Here is a 25,876-nt window from a genome sequence, read left to right on the forward strand (position 1 = left end):
TCAGGAGAAGGAAAAGCAACGGTTTCACCGGAAGAGATGACGATTAGTTGAGATCAGGATCAGAAAGGTTTATAAAGAAGGTAGAGTCTGAGACAATAGAAATATAAAAAATACTTATTCATATACACTCAGCATTAAGACTGTTTTGATACTTATCTTTACACATATCGACTCATTAGTTATCTCATCAGTTTTACCAGGGAGAAATTATTACTATCCCCACTTTAGCATGAAGAAACTAAGACACATAGCAGGTACATAACTTACCCAGGATCAACCAACCAGTTATTTGTGAAGGTGTGAGGTGAATACAGGCACTCTGGCTCACTCAACCAGATTAACATTAAGGTCTCTTAGCCATCATGATAAGTTGCCCTGAAGAACAAATAAGCTTTCTGCAGATGAGGATGCGGAAATGCAAAGTGTTTATGTCAAAGGGAACAAAGAGGAAATGTCCAATTGAGATTATCAGAAAACCCTATTGATATTTAAGAGGAAGGAGAGGACTCTCATATACTAGGAATAAGAAAAGATGGACTCTAAATCTATAAAGATTGCCTCATAGGGAAAATATCTCTACTTAGATGACAGAAAGCAGAAAAACAGCTCTTGTAGGAGTTAGAAAGGAAAAGATTATTTCTCAAAAATCAAAAGAGAAAATTTTACAAAGCAGCTTGGAGGAGGCACATGCTGCTACAAAAAGGTTACGAAAGATGAGAAGAGAGATGGTGCAAATTGATCCAGTGACGGGCTGTCCACAACGGACCTCAGAGTCACTTCGATAAAGGAGTGAAGACACCTGCCTCTTTGAAAGGGCTCACAGAGCACAGAAGGTGCCAGAAGAGAAAGCCACAATGGTCCATACCAAAGAGTGCGGTTAATGGCAGAAATGTGCCATTTTGGCAAGACTTTTATTTGTTTACAAGGATTTGCAAGAACTGAAAATATCTATGGGAAGATGGGATGAGACAAAGGATAAAAATCAAAACTAAAGTGGAAAGTTGAGCGAGGAATCTTGACAGGGCAAAGTTCTGGGAGGCTCAGAAAGGCAAGTTCGGATGGTTGTTGAAGTGAAACACTTTGTTATGCAGATGGGGGAAGAGAGAAGCCAATGAGATAAATTCTAAATCTGATGGTTATTCCAACTCAACATGCTCTCTTTTACATGAATATGGTTAAATCTGAATTATTCCAGAGTAATGGCTCCACACAATCTCCACATAGTAAACGTTAGATCATGTATCTTTGAAATAGTCCTTTACCTTACAGCGTTTCATTGTGCAGTCACTTACCTTCTTAGTACTCTCTATTACAACACTTAGGATTTCTTAAGTACTGGGAAAAGGGGAGACATTTCAACAACTAAAATGCTGAAGAACTGCCACAGTGACCACTAAACCTGGAGAGGTCTTATTGTGAAACAACGGGTATGCAACAGTAAAGCAACAGGCTTGCTGCATTATAAATGGTTTTAGGAGCTTCTGAGATAAGGAAATGCACAGTCAGCATCCACATACGTATTCACTACATAAATGTAAAAAAACAAACCTTAATTCTTAAGAACTTCTTATTCTGTCCTTACTATGCAATCTGGTCTTGGTCTTTAGATAAACCATCCATCTTTGGTCATTTATCTAAATAATCATTGCCTAAGCCTTTTAAATTTTATTTATAAAATAGATTTTTAAAAAATTTTTAGAGATGGGGGTCTCACTATATTTCCCAGGCTGGTCTCAAACTCCTGAGCTCAAGCAATCCTCCCACCCTGGTCTCCCAAAGTGCTGGGATTACAGGTGTGAACCACCTGACCAGCCAGGCCTGCTTAACCCTTTTATATTGTTGTATTGTGTTCGAAGTTCCAGCAGTAAAATAGGCTTGCCTGACTTCACTTGAATCTTGACCTAGGGTGTTTCTTCAATATTTATTCAACATAAATCTGAGGCTTCAGAACAAAGATTTTGCTTCATGGGTGTTAATGCACAATGGGTACTTGATAAATATCACAGACTCACTACAGACTGAAACATCTAATTTTCAAATTATAAACTTGTAAGATGAAAGAGTCCATGACTGTAAGTTGGGTTATGTAACTTACCTTTCACTAGCAGTAGAAAAAAATAAATAAGCCAAATAATAATGGAAATTTCCATTGCATTAAATGAGACGTGGTCAAGTTCCAGGTACCATCCATGACCACAAACTCTCTGCCACTGGGACTCATCACATAATTAAAGACCAGAATGCAGAAATCACTGCAATGATATTGTCAAGATTTTTTTTCTTTTGTTACTATGTGCATATTGTAGAGACCAATTTTTAAAGGTGAATCTCCTAATTGATTCTACAAGATTTAACCATAAAACCCTGACTTGATAATGCTACTATAGAGGTGGCAGATAATAGTTAAGCTTCTCCTTGAAAGGGAAGGTTGACTGCATAGACACTAATGCAGAGGGTTTTTCCTTCTTTTTTAATACATCCTGCCACATGTAGCAAACACTATCACAAAACATACATTATTCATTCTCATCAATAGTCTAATATGCTTTTTAGAGTCTGCTGTGTGTTCACATTGTTATTTATTTGCACTTAAAGGGTGGTCCTTTCAAAAGCCCCAGTTACTGCCGCCTAACATATGATTTTACATGAATCACCTGCTCTTTTGGTCAATAAAGAGAGTAAGTGAACCACAACCTTCTCAGGAAATGCAAACTGCAGAGATCATTTCTGTTCCATTTCTCTCTTTAATAGACCAGGAAACCAATATATCATATCACCACAACTAACTTAGAATTCTCCAAACAGAACTCAAAATAAGGCACAAGGAAAACATTTAGAGCAGTTGAGATATTTCTGCTGCTTCTTAATGGACTAGACAGACCATGATGGGCTTGCAGCCATTACAGGCTCGATCGATGTGGCCACCTAACAAAGACAGACTGGTGATTAGGGAGAAGAGGGGAGGCCTGCCTACTCCAGAAATAACTGCAATTTATTTCCTGTAATTCCTGTCTCCAAAAATAAAGGGCTGGTTCACACGTTTTATGACCACCTAAAATTCTTACATATTGACATTTTAATGTATCAAATTTTTTTGGCACCAACAGCAAATGTAGTATTTTTAGTCCTAAAGCTATTTCATATTTTAATGATTTTCAGTGAAAACCATCCTAAAATCCTTTATGTATGTCCTTGACACACTAAACAAAGAATCTGCTTTTTCCTTTGTCATGTTCAGTACTAACAGGGGTTTGGTAAATGTTTGCTAAATTAATAAAAGAATGTATTCAATCCAAAGATGAATAGTATGCTGATATGGTTTGGCTGTGTCCCCACCCAAATCTCATCTTGAATTGTAACTCCCACAATTCCCATGTGTACTGGAGGAACCCAGTGGGATGTGATTAAATTATGTGGGCAGGTATTTCCTGCACTGTTCTTGTGATGGTGAATGAGTCTCACGAGATTTGATAGTTTTAAAAATGGGAGTTCCCCTGCACAAGTTCTCTTTCTGCCTGCCGCCATCCATGTAAGATACGACTTGCTCCTCCTTGCCTTTCACCTTCCCCCATGATTGTGAGGCCTCCCTAGCCATGTGGAACTATAAGTCCAATAAACCTCTTTGTTTTGTAAATTGCCCAGTCTCTGATATCTTTATCAGCAGCATGAAAATGGACTACTACATATGCACTGTGCCATTTCCGGATTCTACTGCCGTGTTGAGTTCAAACAGCATGGTGTGACTTTCAATGACATCTGTCATCTGGCCCCTCCTTATAAATTCAAATCTCCCTAGATTTCTCAAGCAAATGCTTCACCCCAAATTGTCCATGCTGACTTTCTGCTCCACACTTTTGCCTTCTTCAAATTCAAGCCTTTTAGCTACCTAAGAAAACAGGCACTGAGCCACAAGGCAACACCCAAGGTGTGAATCCCAGAGGGCTGTGACATTTAAAAACATAACGGAGGGTATTTGTCCCCACCCGTGGAATTCCAGAGATGATGCATTTCATCCCCAGACTCGAGGATGAAACACAAACTAGAATTCAATACCAACTGCCCCTTACTCATGATGTAGACTCAAAACAAAGTCACTTCAACCTCTTGTTTGCCAGTATTTCTGTATAATGTGTCTAATAGTAGGAGTGAAATTTATGTATATAGGGATCATCTGAGAAGCTTGTTAAAAATACAGATGGGGGGAGTGTTATCTCTTTCCAGAGAGATTAATTAGTGGGCTCAGCATGAGTCCTAAGAATCTATTTTCTACCAAGTTGACCAGGTAACACCGAAAAAGTAGTGCAGGGGCCGCATGTTGAGAAATACATATACATAGCATTTGCAGTGACTTTGAATCAACGAATGCTTTTGCATCATCTGTAAAACCTGAAACATGAAAATCCCAAAGACCAGTGTGATTACTGCTGGTTACAAAGCTAAAAACAAGCACGGCAGAAAACCTAGCCAGGTCTAACAGAGAAGTGAGCGTGCACAAAACAGGTAGTATTGGCCCCAGTGAAATCTCATCAGCTATAGAGATGTACTGCCTTTGAGTTCTCTTTGCTACCAGAGCCGTAAATAAATTGGAATGACCCAGGCTTACTCTCCCTATCAGAATTTCCCCAGCAGCCAACTGCCATCTTGTTAGTACCATAGTTTAGCCAGAGGAGGCAAGATATAAGCAGCCTGTATGGAAAAGCAAGAGCAGTGTGAGCGATTTCAAGAACCCTCCGATGCCAACACCAGGCCCTGGTAGCATCCCCTTGCTACCCCAGATGCTCCTGTCACTGGTGGGGGAAACACAGGAACAGTGCTGTTTGGCTCTGTAAGCTACCTTCTTACACAACATGAGGCTTCCATTGTTTCAAGGTTTATAGCCTGCCCTGTGAGACAATACTGTTTTCAGAAGCCTCCATTTTAAGTAATTAAAGTTCACATTTCAGAAAACAAGTTTTCCTCTTTTAGTTCAAGCAGAACTTTGATGGCTTGCCAATAAGTTTTGGATCTTGATCCAATATATTCTGTGAAAAAAAAGCACATAGGCAAGGGGGTGAGAGACCACGTTCAGCTATGTGACCTGGGGCAGGGAGTCAGCCTCAGTGAACACAACTTTGCCTACAGAAGAAAATAGAAGGGGAGGAGGTTGTTAGCATTACATGGAATATTTGCAGTAAAGGATATAGTTCAGCTCGCCACACACACTAGGTATTCAGCACATTTTACCTTCCTTTACCTAGAACCATTTCCCAGCTCCATTCCTGTAGAATAGAGAGTAACTCTGAATTTCAAGATTAAGTAAAAGATCGATGGAACCAATTACTACATTCAAAACAAGTAAACAATAGGAATTGATTCAATTACAACAAAAACAATCACTCTTCTTTTTGTTTTGTTTTTTAATCACTCTTTTTAATATTTAAATTCTAGGTTACAGCCTGCAATATCCATTATATAATCTGTACGTTCTAAGAACAAGTAAATGTTACTAAATCTCACAATGATAAAAACAGCCTCCTCACACTGGTAAAAGATGAATGCCAACCAGGAATACAAGTGCCTGCATCCACTACAGAAAAACGTCTCCAAGAAACCATCAAAAGGGACAATGAGCCTTAAAATGTGTTCTAAGTCCCAGGAGAGACTCTGTTTAAAGCAACCTCAGCAGACAGTGTCTCTTCCAAACTATTTCCATCTTACTGGCTTTAGGTTAGGTAGAAAAATTGTGATGAAGGACCATGTGCCATATTCTGTTTCACCCAGTTCACCTGTTTGGGGTTCAGTCAAATTATCAGTAAACCTTTTCCCTAGAAATATTTTTTTTTCTCCACCCACAGCTATAAAATCCTATATTCAAACACAAAGTAAAGAATTACTGGAGATCCTTCCTCAACCTTAGCATGCAATTCAGGCCACAAGTCAGCCACCACTATTTTTTTTCCTATAGGCTTAGAGAATCACTCTCCTTAGAAGAGGAGCCAACATCATTCATCGTACATGATTTTTAAAACTTGAATTTTTAAACAATTTCTGTTCAACTTGGGATTGAGTCTCATTACGGCCACTGAACTAGCTGCTGACATTAAACAAGCCACCGTTAACTTTCCGGGGTTGATTACTTCATTTGTAATACAGATGACTAGAATCGTATCCTTTATGTCTATAATTTTTAGTTTTTGCATAAACATGCAGTAATAATGTATACACACAACTAGATTCTATTGAGCACTCAAATTCACTTATTTATTTGAGAAATGACATGAACATCCAGGCACTGCGCTAGAAGCAGGGCACGCAAAGGTCGACCCTGACTGCCCATAGATCTTTCCATTCTACATCACAGAAAAACCATGACTCTTAAAAGGGTCAAAGGTAGCAGAACCAATGCTAGCCTGTGGGCTAAATTCTGACAGTGTGGCTTAAACAATTTTAACAAGTAAACTACAACAGGAAAATCAATCTATTCTGCAAGAGTTAGAGTAGAAAAGAACTAGGCAGGCTCCTAAATCTTTCCTAATGAAGTTTTCTGGACTCTCCTTGGAATATCCTTCGAATTGCTTATGCTCTAAGATATGGGCCAAGGTAGAAGCTGCAAAAAAGTGGGGTACAGGCAAGTCATGTAGATATCAGACAAATGAGGAGCATGTGAAACCTCAGATGTCAACAGGAGAACACCTCAAGATTCCCTCAGCTGGGTGCAAATTCCTTCCGATTCAAAGGCCAAGTTTCTACCCTATACACTCAGCCCATGCCTCCTTCATGTGGGCATCTGGAGTTCCCTGTCTAGAAACCTACTCTGGTGTGTAGGACGTTGCTAAATGAAACATACTGGTGACAGCATTAGTCTTAAGCAATCATGAAATTGCAACAGGTATGTTTGAGGAAAGGCACAGTATCTCAATAAGAGTAAATGCAAACATATTGTCAACTTGAAACAGAAGGTGGAAGTGAAAGAGATGTATTTAACATGAGCAAATTTACCTGATTTATATAAACTGGTGAAATCAGCCTCAGTGAGGATTCTGAATGTTCTATTATTTACATCCACAGCCAGCCTTGCACCCCCACAACTTCCTACCCTGTAACACCGTCAAGAGTGGTGAGTGATGTGTTACATGTTACAACACTTCCTGATCGACACCAGGCATCCAACATGGGGCAAGAGGTTTCAAAATACATAGTGGCTTCAGATTAGCACAGGTACCACAGATTCCACATGATTCTAACATGTTAAGGAAAATACAGAATAAAAGCTTGGAAAGTAATAGTAAACTATGACTCATGAGTCTGCTTTAATGGGAAAAAAACCTAGTGAACTTATGATAGTATTAAGTGGGTAGATTACTATGTCATTAACATGAGATGGAAGGACCTAAAATAGATTAAAAATTGAACCAAAGGGAAGGATTTTTGTTAGAATAGCATGTCCTAGCTCTTGTGAACCTACACCTGTCCCTCACATCTCTAAGATTTCTTCTATAAAATAAATGGATTGAGCCACTTCATCTCTAAAATTCCACGTATCTCAAACACTAATACAATAAACACCAATATACAAAGATTTGCAGGTCCAAGACAGTTTACATGTTTGGAACAATGGGTCCAAATAAGCAAATAAATAAAATGTTGCCAGTTAGAATAAATGATCATGTAACATGAGGAGGGGAATATATCAAAGCTACACCTTCCTCGGTTAGAAGAAAGCAGAGGAAGCAGAGGGTGAATTGAAATTATCTACGACCACCTGCAAAGAGGGAACATTTACCAAGATACCCGTCAGTCTCAGAAAATTCTTACTTCCTTTGGTGTCAACTGAAATCGTCTGTCCAATGTGGGATCTGTCGCAATAAGGATATCCAACATAGATGGTGCTTTAAGATTTATTCTCTCTGTTTTTATATTGGGCCTCTTTTTCTTATTCAAACCTAAAATGTCTTCAGATCAGTCCATACTAAATTTAAGTATTCTAGATGACAGGATTCATACTTTGTAGTGATTCAAAGCTGGGTTCTGCAAATCTTCTCCAATTAAAATCTGATAAATAAATGTGATTATTCAAAAACTGTATTGAGTACCATGATACACTGAAGATCTGTTGCAAACTGAATGCTTTTATCAACTTACCTGCCTTTACTCATTCACACAGACTTATTCCGTTTGTAACATAGCTTTGAAAGTGACAGAACTGCATTTCCAAAAAAACTACGCTAAAATCCAGACCATTATCTAAGTCAGGCAAAAGTGTCTCCCTTTACTTGGAATTACTGAATCTTGACTGTGATAGGTCATCCTAATAGATTCATAGCACTCCCCAAACTCAGTCCACAAGCCCCACCTTGTAACACTGCCATGCATGAGTGCAGCTTGCCTGGAAAGGAAAAGGCACTTTAAAAATGAACACAAAAGATGAATTACAATTATGTTAGCAGATATTTGTTTTTTCAATTACAAATAAATGAGAACTAATGGCTAAAAAGAAGAGAATCTGCTTATGCCTATTTGCAATTTAATTATTCTCATTTGTCATAATCAACACTAATTTACCTTCAAGATGCTAAAGTTTTCCTGGTTTGTTCTCTGAGAAAAGAAAAATATTTTCCCTTAAAGATCTAGTCTGGTTTAAATTACCAAAAACTCTCAAGTATAGTACAAATGGAGATTTGTAATCCAAACACATCCTAAATCTATCAACATGCAAGTTCTACTTATAATGCTTTTCCAAAATAGCTATGTACATCTTCTGCATAACACAAATAAAAACACTAGATATAGTAACTAATGTTGAAGGATTTCTCTGTTCCATAAAGCCTCCCGAATGTGTCGGTGGCCTTCTCATCACTGGTGAGTAAAACACATGTAAATTAATTAGGCCGGGCGCGGTGGCTCACGCCTGTAATCCCAGCACTTTGGGAGGCCGAGGCAGGTGGATCACGAGGTCAGGAGATCAAGACCATCCTGGCTAACACGATGAAACCCCGTTTCTACTAAAAATACAAAAAGTTAGCCGGGCGTGGTGGCAGGCACCTGTGGTCCCAGCTACTCAGGAGGCTGAGGCAGGAGAATGGTGTGAACCTGGGAGGCGGAGTTTGCAGTGAGCCAAGATCGCGCCACTGTACTCCAGCCTGGGTGACAGAGCGAGAATCCGTCTCAAAAAAAAAACAAAAAAACAAAAAAACAAAAAACAAAACCATGTAAATTTGTTAATAAAGCGGGTATCCAAGCTCTCCCTTGATCACAGATTGCAGTCTGTAACCCCCAGTATTGGGATGCACACAGGTGGTGGTCAAAGCAACATAAACTTCTCAATTTGGTAACTGAGGGTCTTCATGATTAAGACGATAGTTTTGAAAGATATGGGTCATTCTGAGAGACTGGGAAGGACCATGATTAATCAGAATTCCAAAAAGACTACACAGAAAAAAACAAAATAGAGAAGAAAGTGGGGAATCTAATGTCATAGTTTGCATCGGTTCTCCTGAAACCATCATTACACTTGAAAAAGATAATTATAAGCCAGACATAGTAGCTCATGCCTGTAATCCCAGCACTTTGGGAGGCCAAGGTATGAGGATGACTTCAGTCCAGGAGTTCCAGACCAGCCTGGGAAACATAGTGAGATCCCCATCTCTACAAAAAACACAAAAAATTAGCTGGGCAGGGTGGTGTACGCCTGTACTCTCAGCTACTGGGAGGGCTAAGGTGGGAGAATTGCTTGAGCCCAGGAGGGTGAGGCTGCAGTGAGCCATTATCATGCCACTGCACTGCCTGAGTGACAGAGAGAGATCCTGTCTTAAATAATAAACAAATAAATAATCACTATAGAAATAAGTCATTTTTAAAGTAACTAAATATTGTGAACTTTGAAAATAACGAAAAATAATTGATTTTACGATTTTGTCAGATTATTTTACTTGCCAGATTATGAGCTAGACATTCTAGAATTAGTCTTCTCTTCTAGAGCAGAGGTCACTACACTGGGCTACCTGATTTTTTTTTAAAATAAAGTTTTATTGAAACACAGCCATGGCCATTCATTGACGTATTATCAGTAAGTGCTTTCACACTGCAAGAACAGAGTTGAGGAACTGCAACAGAAACTGCATGGCTGGGAAAGTCTACAGTACTTATTATCTAGCCCTTTAAGAAAAACTTGACTGACTCCTGTCCGGAGTCTTAGACGAACGTACTTCACCAGTGACTCAGTTCCTATGATCAGATGAGAGTGTGATTCAGGTCTAAAGGATGCTGCAAAGATTAATTGGGCACTTTTTGGTTTGCAACAATATTATCAGTGAAAAACAATGTCACATGGGAACTTTTTAAGATGGGGAAACAAGATAGTCTTTTTGTTTCTTAACTCTAATTCCTTCTTCTATGTATTCTGCCTGAGAGCAAACAGACAGGTTGCTACACAGCACGTACCAGGTCAAAAACTCTGGACAGGCGGTTAAACTCCCCAGGAGGTGTGGTGCCAAGGCACAAAATCCACAGAGAACAGCTCCAAAAAACGTGCTTGGGTGTCAGGCAAGAGTTCCATCCCCTTCTGCTGCACGGCACAGAGCAAGTCACCTACCCTCTGAGCCTGTTTATTCACAATTACGAAATAGGGATAATAATACCTTTACATGAGAGGGGATTTACAAAAATTAAATAAGACAATAAAGACTTAAAGAAAACACAGCTGTTTCTTATCATGAGCTTACTCCCCAGTCACAGCCTCCATTTAATTCTCCCCAGACCTAGCTTTCTCATCTCCAAGTCCCAGTCTAAGCTCCTCTCCTCTGCCCTCTGTCCATGACTTCCTCCAAAGGTTTAAGGGGCTGTCACCCTTGGCGCTCATCAATTCCGTCTTGGTGCACTTCCTGGGAGACCCATCCAGTTGAAGGGTTTTGAAAGCCCTCTGGGATGCTGAGGATTCTTTGTCTACACTCTACAGCCCACTGGATTATTTCTTGAGCTTCAGATTCATGCACACAGTGGTCTACGATTGATTCAACAGAATATCCTTCGAAATCAACATTTCCCCAAGTGAGCTCATCACTACCTTTCTCACCTACCCGAACCTTCTCCTTCTCCTGTGCTCCCTCCCAAGAGACTAGAACCACATCCACCCCATTGCCCGGCCAGAAATGTGGGGGTCTTTCTGAACCAACTTTCACCACTACCACCACCACTACCCTCACATCCAATGCTTATGTTCTTCTTCCACTAAAGTATGTTCGTAACTCCACTGCTAGGTCCTAGAAAACAAAATATGAGCTGAAATACTGCACAGCCTTCTGACAAAGCTTTTGTTCTTCCCTATCGCCTCCTGCTGCTAGACAAAGAAAGTTGGAGCTCCAGCCACTGTTTTGGACCCTAAAGACAGAAACCAACACTGTGGAAGGAAGAGCTGAGAGATGAGTCTGAAACCTTTTTAACATATATTTAATGTTTTTGTATTGACGTATAATCATTTTATATATTTTGGGGGTACATGTGATATTTTGATACTTGTCTACAATGTGTAATGATAAAATCAGGGTATTTGGGATATCCGAAATCTGGAAACTCGATCACACCCCTCAACTGCCAGATTAGCCCTAGAACCCATTTCTGGAATTTAATATAAGAAGAGTTAACCTTTTCTCTCACGTAAGCCATTATAGTTTTAGGTTTTCTGTTCTATGCAGCAAAATCTAAATCTAACAGAGTGTAGATTTCTCAAAACCACTCTTCAAACACCAAAAACTTCAGGTTAAAATATTTCAGTACATTTGACGATACAATATTCATGCGACCGCTTCGCCTACGATCATCTCTCAAATAAACTTTTCTCAATGACCAGTATTCGGAGCATAGGATTACTTAAAAACGCCAAGTCTGCTCACTGACTTCTCCACATAAATTATATACTCATGCTGTGAAAAATAAATAGTAACAAAAAATTAGGTTGATTGTTAATAGTTACCATAAAGTCAATGCAGAACATTTCAGAAAAGAATAGATAAGTTCATCAAAGAACACACTTCTTATGAAGTGCAAAGTTTTTATAAAGAACAAAGTGACCTTTTAAAGCCAAGTGGAATATGCCTCAAATTAAAACCAGGGCCTGGCGCGGTGGCTTACGCCTATCACCCCAGCACTTTGGGAGGCCGAGGCAGGCAGATCACTTGAGGTCAGGTTGAGACCAGCCTGGCCAGCATGGTGAAATCCCATCTCTACTTAAAAAAACATACAAAAATTAGCTGGGCGTGGTGGGGCATGACTGTAACCCCTGCTACTCGAGAGGCTGAGGCATGAGAATTGCTTGAACCCAAGAGGCGGAGGTTACAGTGAACTGAGATCACACTACTGCACTCCAGCTTGGAAGACAGACTAAGACTCCAGTCTTTTTTTTTTTTTTTTTTTTTTTTTTGAGACGGAGTCTCGCTCTGTCGCCCAAGCTGGAGTACAGTGGCCGGATCTCAGCTCACTGCAAGCTCCGCCTCCCGGGTTCACGCCATTCTCCTGCCTCAGCCTCCCGAGTAGCTGGGACTACAGGCGCCCGCCACCTTGCCCGGCTAGTTTTTTGTATTTTTCAGTAGAGACGGGGTTTCACTGTGTTAGCCAGGATGGTCTCGATCTCCTGACCTCGTGATCCGCCCGTCTCGGCCTCCCAAAGGGCTGGGATTACAGGCTTGAGCCACCGTGCCCGGTGGACTCCAGTCTTAAAAACAAAAAGAAGGAAAAAAAATTAAAATCAATGGTGTACCTCAGTATAGGCGGACAAAACAGCACTAGCAAGAAGGGTGTCAGCAATAGGTAAAAATAAAAGGAAATCCTTAAAACACATTAGAATGAGAAGCCTTACAAATGGTCAAGAAAAAGACTTAGGTCAAGTTGTGGGTTGAAGAAAAATTAATAAAGTCAGAAGACAGAAAGATAGAGAAACGTTACTACAGACAAAAGAATCATTTATAGAAAAAATAGAGTCTAAATTGAAGTTTTAAAAAAGGTAAAAAGGTTGTGGTCACTTATTAAAATCTAGAGGTCTTCTTTTTTGTAGTGATTTTAGGTAGGGTTAAAAAAAAGTGTATGCCAGGAAAATGACTTAGCATTGACTGAATGTGACTGGAAAAGCCTCATGGTTGAACAGTAACTGCATCTGGCTTCTGAAATTCCTCACCAGTTAATCACACCCATCCAGACTTTTTTGCTGGCCCCGAAGCTCAGGAGGGATCTACCCCACAGAAGGCCCTGAATGTTGCAATCCAAGGAGATAAAAATCCTGACTTGCTGCTATAGGCATCCCCAAGACAGGAGCAGATGGCTTCTTGTTTTGACCAAATTTGCTTCTGGATGAAAGCAAGAAGGCTGCAGGAAGACTCACATTTACTGCACCCCACACAGGACAGGCCCACCATCAATGCAAGGCCAGCAACAGGGATGGTTCCTGCGTTGGGCCCTGCAGGCACAGGGTAAGGGGGTCTGAGCTCACAAGGGCCATGAAAGTGTAAAAGTTTGAGATCTCAGAAAATAAAATAGTGCCACCGAAATACAAAAAAGAAGACCTCTAGATTTTAGTAAGTGTTTGTCTATAGTAATACTTACGCCAATTAGTTTCTACAACGCAACACATATATAATTTTGCAAACTACAATTAATTGGGGATGGGAGTGTTTGTTGATGGTCACTATGACATGGAGCAGGGCCTCCATACTTAAAGGATGCTACAGCCCGTGGTACAGTGGTACAAAGAGAAGAAGGAAATCAAGGAGCCTTAGAATAGGCGCACCACATGTAAACGTGCTTTTTAAACTATCAACAAGCACAATGGCAGTGTGGTACATATTTTTTAAGATATTATGGTGTTGACTCATTCTGTGCCATCTTGTAGGCACCCAGAAATATGCATGTTTTAGGACACGGTGTTATAGTATGGGCTGGAAATCATTCACATTCTACAGGGGGCATCATTCAGAGTTTAAAAGAATACTGAAGTGTCTTGAGACTGGTTTTATTAACCCTCAAATGTATGCAATGAGAATGTCCAATCTTTGGATAAACATTGAACTGTCTCATGTAATGATTATTAAACAACAGCATACCCAAGAGTCATGTCCAATTGGGGCTGAAACAGATATTTTAACTACGAAAGTCTTATCCAGCACATAGTGGCAGCGCATGCTGAAAAAAATTCTTTTATTGTCAACTATGACACAATAGTTTTCACATCAAATGAATACATCCAGCTACCAACAGAGGCTACTCCAGATAACGGACATTAGGTATCAACTAGGTCCTTTAATTTCAACAGTTTACAAGCACTGGGTTAAATTTAAGTGTGAGCCAAGGGACTGTCCCATTTAGAGCTGAAGTGAGAATTCTGACAGTATGACTGACTACAAGTAACCCTTGAAAGGTATTTACTAGAAAATTGAATAGCATGAAACCATCTGCCCACTATCCCAGATCTGGAATATTCGAGTGTTTGAATGGAAATGATGATAAGCAACTGAGAACAAGACAGAGAGAAGAGGGATGACCCTGGGCTATGGCCAGTCTACGCATAAAACGACTCCATGGTGGCCTGGGATGCAAACAGAATCACAATTTTTCTGGTCACCAATGTCCTTTTCCGGGAAAGGGGGAGGCACTGCTGAAGAGAGACCACAAAAATGCTAAATATTTTCTCATCCTCTGTAGTGCATTTATCCTCTGATTCTCATAACATAAAGTGTACTGATTTTTTAAGTTAAAGATGCAACATAAATGTACATACGAAGCGCCAGCACACGGATACGAACACACTTCATTCCTGTCGCTGTCTCACACTGAAAGAGATGCAATTTCTTAAATCTAGCTGAGGGGTTATGTACTGAAAGGCAGGCCTAAGTGCTGGCCCGGGAACTTTATAGGCCACATCAAAGTTGATCCCCAACCACTGGCACCTTTTGAAGAAGCAGCATTTGTGGTTAGAGGCACAACTTCAGATCGATCCCAAAGTCGGAAAATACACAGAAACTACATTCATTGAGCAGTCTGGTATTCAACCGATTTCTTTCGTAATTGAATGAAGGCATAATAACACTGATGGTTTCCCATCCTCTAAACCAGATGAAAACACAGTAACATAGTTGTTGGCCTGTATGAAGTCAGGATCCACGTCCTTTATAGAACCTACAGGTTATTTTCTCAGCCTCTGGTTACCTGGATAAAAAGCTCTGAGATCCAGTGGCCTATACTTTACATGTTCAGAACTTTAAGAATCCAATAGTCAGAAATCCAGATGACATTTAAAAGATAAACCTTGCTTTCAGAAATCCAAATGGCATTTATCTATTTATTTCTTTATTTAGAAACAGGGTCTGGCTCTGTCGCCCAGGCTGGAGTGCAACAGTGCAATCTCGGCTCACTGCAGCCTCTGCCTCCCAGACACAAGCAATCCTCCCACCTCAGCTTTCGGAGTAGCTGGGACTACAGGCGTGCTACCATGCCCAGCTAATTTTTGTATTTTTTTGTAGACACAGGATTTCGCCATGTTACCCAGGCTGGTCTTGAACTCCTGTACTCGGGCAACCCACCGGCCTCAGCCTCACAAAATTCTGGGATTACAGGTGCGAGCCACTGCAATGGCCCAATGACTTTTATAAGGTGACACAAGCTAATTGATGGAAGGCAGGGTGATCCTCAGTGGTCATGGCCAAAGCCTTCAGAACCCCAGAGGCTAAGAGGGAGCAAGCATGCTCTTTTCAAAAAGACTTTCCACAGAACGATTTGTAAAGCTGGGAAAATGGGCAATTAGAGAATGAGGTCCTTCCAGATTTCTTCAAGTTACAAATATCCCAAGAAGCGTGCATCTAGTCACAGAGATGTGAGTTGACACAAAACACAGCACTATTCATTCCTCTACTCATGAGTTGTATTTAACAAAGTTCAGCCAGTTTTCAGGGCAGCCATATCTCCCGCAGTCTAGAGTCTCCCCCTTTCCAGAGGTCTTTTATTTGTTTGTTTGTTTATTGAGATGCAGTCTCGCCCTGTCACCCAGGATGGAGTGTAATGGTGTGATCTTGGCTCACTGCAACCTCTGTCTCCCAGGTTCAAGCGATTCTCCTGCCTCAGTGTCCCGAGTAGCTGGGATGACAGGCGCGCACCACCATGCCCAGCTAATTTTTTTTCTTTTTGTATCTTTAGTAGAGACAGGGTTTCACCATGTTGGCCAGGCTGGTCTCGAACTCCTGACCTCATGATCCACCCACCTTGGCCTCTCAAAGTGTTGGGATTACAGGCGTGAGCCACTGCACCCAGCCAGGTCTTTAATTTTACAAGGAGTGTTGGGTTCTTGTCAAAACAGTCTCAACCGTCTTTTAAAGAGGTCAAGCCCACCCCACAGCTGGGACAAGTTGTGGCTGTTGTTTCTGGCTGAAAGACTTCCTCCAAATACCCTAGAGAAGCCTTCTCCAATAATTATAGAAGATTCTAGAAAACATCTAACCGTGTTTTGTTGTTGTTGTTGTTTCCTGGAATTCTCTTGATTTTTTTTTCTCTATCCACACGTTGATATTATTTGACTCACTAGTAGTAATGCACTAGTGTCCCCTAGTTTTACGTTTGGACTCCATGGAAGCCAGCATACAAGCTCAGGCATTATACAGACTTGGTTCTGAATCCTGGGGCTTCTGCTAATCCTTGAGTTATCCTGAGCAATGTATTTATTCACTGTGACCTCAATTTCTTCTTCTCTTTCTTTTATCCCTTTCTCCATTTTTCCTTTGGCCACTCCAGCAATTTTTCTCTGTATGTTTTTGTTTTTTTAAAAAGTGAGCCAAACAGCAAAAACTGAGATTTTCTGCCTAGAGAAAAAAAGGTAACTTTCTACACAGAGCCTACTAATTTGTAAAGGCCTATAAAATTTACTATCATTAATCTCATATTAAATTGCTGAGGTAAGAGTATTTTTAAAAAGAAATTAACCATGGAAACAAAGTGGTATTGATAGATTTGGTCTCCTGAATACAATTATATCATATATTTGGCATTTAGATTTAGCATTTATAAGATGTCTGTTGCAATATCAACAATTATAACATAAAGCTCCATCTTCAGAATGGGAGAAAGCAAAAATAATTTTAAATATAAATTACTTGACAGTCACTACAGGGAAAAAAAAGTCCCACTTCAACAGTGAAGTTTAAGTACATTTTTTAAAACTATAATTATAGTATCAGCCGGGCATGGTGGCTCACATCTGTAATCCTAGCACTTTGGGAGGCCAAGGTGGGTGGATCCCAAGGTCAAGAGATTGAGACCAGCCTGGCCAAACTGGTGAAACCCCGTCTCTACTACAAATACAAAAATTAGCCGGGCATGGTAGCATGCGTCTGTAGTCCCAGCTACTCAGGAGGCTGAGGCAGGAGAATCGCTTGAACCCGGGAGGCGGAGGTTGCAGTGAGCTGAGATTGCACCACTGCACTCCAGCCTGGCAACAGAGCGAGACTCCGTCTCAAAAAAAAAAAAAAAACAAACTATAATTACAGTATTTTTGATATACATAAACACAAACATACATTCAATGCCTTCCCTCCTATCAAGTCCCATGGCTAAAAGAGAACTCTTAGGTCTGACGATGTACACAATGGCAGTGTGCTTGTGGGCCACACTCAGGCTCTCTGTCACGAGCTCCCTCACCCTTAAAATGCAGAGTTGTAAACGATGACTCCCAGGATTCCTCTGGTCGTGCCCAGTGTCAGATCCTCAACTTAGTAGAGTTTACTAACTAGAAGCTAGGCCCCTAGACACTCATGCATCAGGGATCCTTAAGGAATCTGTTTTCCTGATACTGGAAAACACTATTATGTTTTATTTATGTTTGAGGTTTGATATCATTGTTACCTATATACACAAAACAAATCAAACAAAAAGTGACACCACAGAGAATCCAGTCTGATGTTAAAGTAGATCACTTATAAGCAGATTCCGTTACAGTGGCATGGACTAATTTACTTGTCTGAAAAAGCACACATGGTGTTAAAGCCACCTTTCACTTCATTATTGTGTCCTCCAGATTCCGAGAATGTACAATGCATATAATCTTATCAAGAAGGTATACAAAGGAAATATTTTCATGTATAGACTCTTACCAAATTAAAAGTTCCAATATTTAAGAACCTAAAATATCAATTAGAAAACTTCAACCCTGATAGTTTACAATGTAAGGATATATTTGCAAAAAGTTATCTTTATCCAGTTTCACATAGTAAACTTATTTTACTTATTGCACTTGAAAAGTTACACACGATGAACATTCTGGCAAGAGCTGCAGTGCTTTGCAGGGACACAGCAGTGCTATGTTTTCTGCTGGCAGTGGACAAGCATTCGGTGAGAACCAAGGTGCAGGGTGTTAAGGAGACAGACAGACACAGGGCCTGCAGGCATAAAGCTTTCATGACAGACTCGGAAGGGAAATGGTTAGAGTCACACATAAAATAAGACAAGTTCGGCCGGGCGCGGTGGCTCAAGCCTGTAATCTCAGCACTTTGGGAGGCCGAGACAGGCGGATCACGAGGTCAGGAGATCAAGACCATCCTGGCTAACACTGTGAAACCCCGTCTCTACTAAAAAAATACAAAAATAAAAAAAAAAAAAAAAAACCTAGCCGGGCGTGGTGGTGGGCAACTGTGGTCCCAGCTACTCGGGAGGCTGAGGCAGGAGAATGGCGTAAACCCGGGAGGCGGAGCTTGCAGTGAGCTGAGATCCGGCCACTGCACTCCAGCTTGGGCGACAGAGCGAGACTCCGTCTCAAAAAAAAAAAAAAAAAGACAAGTTCACCAACAATGAGATCATATGGTAAGACACAGTCCACAAACAAGTAAAACAAATTCACAAATAAAATAATGACCATGTGTTGTGAATGCTATAAGGAAACAGAGATCTAGATTAGAACAGGGAGAATGGCAGGAACAGCCATCCCTTATGGGGGCATTACTCTGTGCCCAGCCAGTCCTCACCCTCTGCTAATTCAGAGTGCAAGGCAGACATCAGTAGTGTCAAGTTAGACACAGGAAACTGAAGTTAAGAAGGTTGGAGGGGGCCGGGCGCGGTGGTTCATGACTGTAACCCGAGCACTTTGGGAGGCTGAGGCACGCAAATCACCTGAGGTCAGGACCTCGAAACTAGCCTGGCCAACGTGGCAAAACCCTGTCCCTACTAAAAATACAAAAATCAGCTGGGTGTGGTGGTGGTACACACCACGCCTGTAGTCCAAGCTACTCAGGACGCTGAGGCACGAGAACTGCTTGAACCCAGGAGGTGGAGGTTGCAGTAAGTCCAAGATCGCAGCCCTGCACTCCAACCTGGGAGACAGAATGAGACTCCCGCTCCAAAAAAAAAAAAAAAAAAAAAAAAAGCAAGCATTTAAGTCTCAGCGGCTTTATCATGATGCCCTTTTGTCACCTACCATGTTAGCATGTCGACTTGCTGGAGGCAACAGACTACAGGTGTTCCGGAATGTTCCCTTTCCCTTTACACACATGATCTGGTTTCATACCCAGATTTTCAGAAAGGCACAGACTTACAGGGATGAGAGCGCTTAAAAAACATTTTACAAGCACATGTTCACTTATTTAAAGACATGTCCTCCCTGCCCCCACACACAAATAAATCTTTTTAGAAGGAAAAAAAAATGCTTACGATTACCTTCTTTTTTTTTTAAACTGAGGTGACTTTTTTTTCCTAGACTTAATTCGACTCCTCAAGCACATTAGCAAGCAGAGCAAAGATGTACTGTTACAAATAACAACCTTTTCTGTTGTTTAAAGTTATAACACAAAGCATTACAGATACTTTAAACAGATTATTAATAAGCACAATGACATAACAATTGCACTTATGATCATTTAATCCCCCTTAAATTAAGAAGCCCTGACTTGAACATTTATAAAGAGATAAAATTATGCTACTCTAATTGTAGATACGTGTCATTATAAATTTGTCCAAACTCATAGAAGGTACAACACCAAGAGGGAACCCTAATGTAAACAAAGGACTTTGGGTGACAATGATGTGTCAATGCAAGTTTATCAATTGTGACAGATGTACTCTGCTGGGGGATGTTGATAATGAGGGAAACTACGCATGGGCGGGGGCAAGACTTGTATGGGAAACCTCTGTACCTTCCACTGGATTTTGTGTGAACGTGAAACTGATCTAAAAAATAAAGTTGAACAAAAAAGAGAAATAAAGCCACAGGACCATTCTCAACCACACTCATCACAGGTATATATACACAAAAACTTCTACTGTTTCTTGCATTTTAATAACAACGGAGTCATTGATCAAATTTAAAAGAAAACAGGAGTTACACATTCACCGTGGTTGAGAGTAATTGCTACAACTATTAATGGTGCATCAAAGAACTCCTTCCTAGTCGAAGGAGGGGCATGAAAGGAGAGCATGATTTCACTCCTTTCTCAGCCAATCAAGAAAGCATACAGAATAGACGTGAATGAGAGGGGTGTTTTCTTTTAGAGATATTCATTCACCCTTAAAATGTGGGACACTCGCATTTTGTAGAGACACAGTGCAGTTCAGTATCTCAGTTGAGAGTCCCCTCCCACCCCCATTTAATTAAACGCTGAAGTTTGCGTTTCAGAAAGCCCTGAGTTTGCGTGCCAGCTCCATGTACTTGTTTTGCAGCCTTGTTCTTAAATCCTGCAGCTCTTGGTTGGAGCTTCTATTTTGTTCCTGTGAACTGTCCCCACAGGCCTGACTCCCACAGAGCGCAGCTGAAGGGACAAGAGGAGAGGACATCAAGGGATACCCATGGTGGCACACACTGGCTCACTCCAGTTCCTGCACAGATCTACGAAAGCTTCAGGGCCTCGTTCACTCCCAGCAAATGCAGCAAATATACAGCACTTAAAGAAGTCACAGAAATATTACTCAAACTGGAAGCAAAACATTTTTTTTTGTTGTTTACTGATATGCTTCCAGCAAATGAGAGAAATGCAACATGCACTAAGATGTTCTGGGTCACACTGGCTACGTAACCTGTTATTTATTTCTCTGTGCCACAGTTTCTTCATTTGTACAATGGGATAATAAAAGAATCCACCTCATCTAGCTGCTGTATTTTACAATGTCCATCTTTGGGCCGGGCACAGTGGTTCACTCCTGTAATCCCAACACTTTGGAAGACTGAAGCGGGTGGATCACTTGAGGCCTGGAGTTCAAGACCACCCTGGCCAACATGGCGAAACCCCATCTCTACTAAAAACACAAAAATTAGCTGGGCCTGGTGGTACATGTCTATAGTCCCAGCTACTCAGGAGGCTGAGGCACAAGAATCGCTTGAATGTGGGAGGCGGGAGTTGCAGTGAGGTAAGATCACATCACTGCACTCCAGCCTGGGCAACAGAGCAAAACTCTGCCTCAAGAAAAAAAAAAAAAAAAAGTAAAATGTCAATCTGTGCAAAGCTTAGAATGCGGCCTGCCTGGCACGTGGTAAGCACTAGACAAGCCTGTGCTCAACAGACTAAAAGGTGTTATTTTGTAATGTTATAATTAAAAGAGACGACTAAATATTTTTAAATGCCATTGAAAAAAATAAATCTTGGCCTAGTTTTGCCTTCTCTGTAACGATGGTTTTATGTTTCCAACTTAAGATCAAAATCACAACAATTTTATCTTTTTGTTTAGTAGGTGTCTTAGTCCATTCCTGCTGCCTAACAAAATACCTTAGATCGGGTAATTTATAAAGAATCGATACTTATTTCTCACAGTTCTGTAGGTTGGGAAGTCTATGATCAAGGACAAAAGGGGACTAGGGCACTCCCTTCAACCTTTTTTATTTACTTTTTGTTTTTCAAAATATATGGAACGCTTCACAAATTTGCACTGTCATTCTTGCATAGCAGCCATGTTCATCTCTCTGTGGTTCCAATTTTAGTATATGTGCTGATGCAGTTAGCACATTATTTCTCTTTTTTTAAAGAGTCAGAGCCTCACTCTGTTTTTTATTTGATTATTTTATTAAGGAGTCTCACTCTGTCACCCAGGCTGGAGTATAATGGCGCAATCTTGGCTCACTTCAACCTCCACCTCCCAGATTCAAGTGATTCTCCTGCCTCAGCCTCCTGAGGAGCTGCGATCACAGGTGCACGCCACCACACCCAGTTATTTTTTTGTACTTTTCAGTAGAGACAGGATTTCACTATGTTGGCCAGGCTGGTTTCCAACTTCTGACCTCAGGTGATCTGCCTACATTGGCCTCGCAAAGTGCTGGGATTACAGGCGTGAGCCACCACGCCCGGCCAGAGCTTCACTCTGTGGCCCAGAATGGAGTGCAGTGGCATGATCATGGTTCACCCCAGCTTCAAACTCCTGGGCTCCAACCTGTTTCTTTTATTTATTTTTTTGTTTTTATTTTTATTTTTTTCCCAACATGTTTTATAAGAGCACTAATCCCATTAGTGAGGGTGGAACAATCATGACCTCTCAGCATTTCCCAAAAGGCCTCAGCTATTACTCAATACTATCACACTGGGCATTAGGTTCCAACACAGGAATTTTGGTGGAACACATATATTCAAACCACATCATAGGGTCACTTTAAACTTACAATTCTATAAACAGTTCTGACTACAAAACTAGACGAATGAAGAGAAGAAGCAACACCTCCATGCTACCGGGATAAAATTTCCAAAGACCTCACTACAACAGTTACCAACAAAGAGGATTTTGAATTAGTACAAATTCACAGATTTTGGGGGTAATCCAGACTAAAAGAGTTTTACTTCACTAATTTAAGCCTGTGTTTTCAAATGAAGGGCAGTATCACATGCAAATACAACACATATATCCAAATTCCTAACTGGGTCCTAAGTAGGATTGGCTTTACTTTGCAAGGCTCTAGAAGAAAGATAGCCAAAGTTGTATTACAAGATTGACAGCCTAGGCTTTTAAAACACATCCTGACATTGACACGAAGACCCCAGGGTGAGTGTGGGGTCAACAGTTATCACCAAAAATATGGCCTTCTGTTCCATGTACTAACACATTGATCTGTTTTATTTAGATCCTGAGTTTAGTGACCTCAAGAATTATTTACCATAGTGAACAGGGAAAATTTCCATATTTGCCAAGGCTTTCTTTAAGAAAGAGCTGGGCCGGGCACAGTGGCTCACACCTGTAATCCCAGCACTTTAGGAGGCCAAGGTGGGAAGATCACGAGGTCATGATATCGAGACCATCCTGGCTAACATGGTGAAACCCCGCCTCTACTAAAAACATAAAAAATTAGCCAGGCATGGTGCTGGGCGCCTGTAGTTGCAGCTACTCGGAAGGCTGAGGCAGGAGAATCACTTGAACCCGGGAGGCGGAGCTTGCAGTGAGCTGAGATCCGGCCACTGTACTCCAGCCTGGGCGACAGAGCGAGACTCCGTCTCAAAAAAAAAAAAAATTTACTGAAGATAACCAAAGTTGAACAGAAAACAGGTGATTAATAACTGACACTCAAAAAGAACATTCCACATATTATTTGAAAACGCATGGAGTCATATCAATATTTAAATACAGTTCACTATGAGTCATGTTTAAATAGTCATATAACTGATGCCATACATCAGATATTTATCAGAAACTATGAACCATTCGTGGTGCTGGAAAATAAGATGACAAACTAGGGAAGAGATGGCAGGAGATGAAGAGGAAAAGTAGGTCAGGTTCAGATTTGGAACGAATGCGGTGATGCTTCAGTACATTCAGATGAGACTATTTGGAGATCAGACGAGCATTTTTATCCCAGCTTCCGTGGGTTCCGCAGAGCACTTGCATCAAATGCTAGACACACAATACTAAAGGTTTCTCCTCACTGTTCTGAAGCTTGACGTTATCTCCCTTAACACTCAACTACAGGTTTCATCAAATAAACATCAAATTATTTCCAAGATAAACATCAGTAGGTGTTAGTTGAAAGGAAGGGGAGGGAGGCTCAGCTTCTTCATTTCTTTGAAGCTTTATTTTGGTTTCAATAAAAAACAACTCAGATGGCCAGCTATGTAGACCGAACTGACTGAACAGTGACCGCTTTTCCCGCATAAGACAGCTGACATAAGGAAGACAACCAAATGAATCTGGAAGATTTCGAAGAAAACATCCAGTGCTATACTGAAAAAAAGAGAGCAGTTTAAACAGAAAAAAAATATATTAATAGAAAGGCACCTAGACAAACAAGTCACAAACAAAATAAAGTGTCAATAGGAGTGCCAATCAAATTGTATATATCCATCCAAAAGAGAGAAGGTGACTGAGAACAAGAATCCCCCAAATAAGCATTTATGTAATTAAAGAGCCTCTTAACATACGTTGTGTTTCATACGTGCTTGGTGAACACTGATAACTACAGGTAATCTTATTTTAGAAAGCAATGTCAGGGGGCCAGGCACAGTGCCTCATGCCTGTAATTCCAGCACTTTTGGAGGCCGAGTTGGGTGAATCACCTGAGGTCAGGAATTCAAGACAAGCCTGGCCAACATGGTGAAACTCTTGTCTCTACTAAAAATACAAAAATTAGCCAGGCGTGGTGGTGCAGGCCTGTAGTCCCAGCTACTCGGGAGACTGAGGCAGGAGAATCACTTGAACCCGAGAGATGGAGGTTGCAGTGAGCCACTGCACTACAGCCTGGGTGGCAGAGCGAGACTCCATCACAAAAAAAAAAAAAAAGAAAAAAAGAAAGCAACGTCAGGGGACACTCACCTAGCAAGAATCAGATTACAGAACCTGTTTAAGCATCTTATTTCCAGAGACCTGTAATGTGTGCAAGCGCAACCATAGATTTAGGCAGTTTTCTTTCTTCAAAATGAGTCATACCCAAGTCACTAATGTTAAGAATGGGTTTTCAGTCTGTGCTTTAATCCAGAAAAGCATTCTGGGTGAGCTCAGTGAGAGTTCTTTGGGTCCTTTATTAGATAGCCTTATCACCTTTCTTTTGTTTTGTTTTGTTTTGTTTTGAGACAGAGTCTCACTCTGTCGCCCAGGCTGGAGTGCAGTGGCGCAATCTCGGCTCCCTGCAGGCGCCCGCCACCAAGCCCGGCTAATTTTTTGTGTTTTTAGTAGAGACGGGGTTTCACGTGTTAGCCAGGATGGTCTCGATCTCCTGACCTCGTGATCCACCCGCCTCCGCCTCCCAAAGTGCTGGGATTACAGGCTTGAGCCACCGCGCCCCGGCCCCTTATCACCTTTCTTTACAATACCTCCATCAAGAATTCTTGGTTGTTTACTACCCCGTGGGCTGGTAGATTTCATTAGCTTTCAAAGTATACAGAAAAATCTCAGCTTTTGAAAATTCCAGAGGAATGACACAGTAGCACAAGCAGCTTTTTAAATATACAGAATTGTGATTTATTTACATCAAGACTGCCTATTAAGAATTTTTTTCTGAAGATTAGAGGATACAAACTACTAAAAACATTTTTTTCCCTTAAGATATGGGTCTAGTTAAGAGTGCATTGCTCACCGTATTTGAACCATTCAACTTTCAGATATCAGGGTCTTCATATATTTAATTCCTATTATTAAAATATTTCTGGTTTTTTTTTCCCCAACAATAACATGAAAAATAAATTCTTAGGACCTGCTCTCAGGACACATTCAGTAGCCATCTAACTACACCGGAGATAATATCAACAAGGAGTGAACATTTTATCAATCAAGAAACTAACTCTGAGCGTGGCTGAGCGTGGTGGCTCACGCCTGTAATCCCAGCATTTTGGGAGGCGGAAGCGGGTGGATCACCTAAGGTCAGGAGTTCGATACCAGTCTGACCAACATGGTGAAACCTCGTCTCTACTAAAAATACAAAAAATTAGCCAGGTATGGTGGCGGGCACCTGTAATCCCAGCTACTCCAGAGGCTGAGACGG

General features: G+C 40.9%; 1 protein-coding gene and 1 non-coding gene across 51 annotated transcripts in view; both read right to left on the reverse strand.

Moving 5' to 3' along the window:
• The window catches only part of BASP1 (brain abundant membrane attached signal protein 1), a 1,209,505-nt gene that overhangs the window by 14,488 nt on the left and 1,169,141 nt on the right, over window positions 1-25,876 (reverse strand). The window lies entirely within an intron of this gene.
• Window positions 21,824-21,928, reverse strand: LOC126957740 (U6 spliceosomal RNA). Its single transcript, XR_007726911.1, has one exon. It is a non-coding gene; the product is annotated as a U6 spliceosomal RNA (small nuclear RNA).

This window comes from Macaca thibetana, chromosome 6, assembly GCF_024542745.1.
Source record: "Macaca thibetana thibetana isolate TM-01 chromosome 6, ASM2454274v1, whole genome shotgun sequence".
NCBI classification, from domain to species: Eukaryota; Metazoa; Chordata; class Mammalia; order Primates; family Cercopithecidae; genus Macaca; species Macaca thibetana.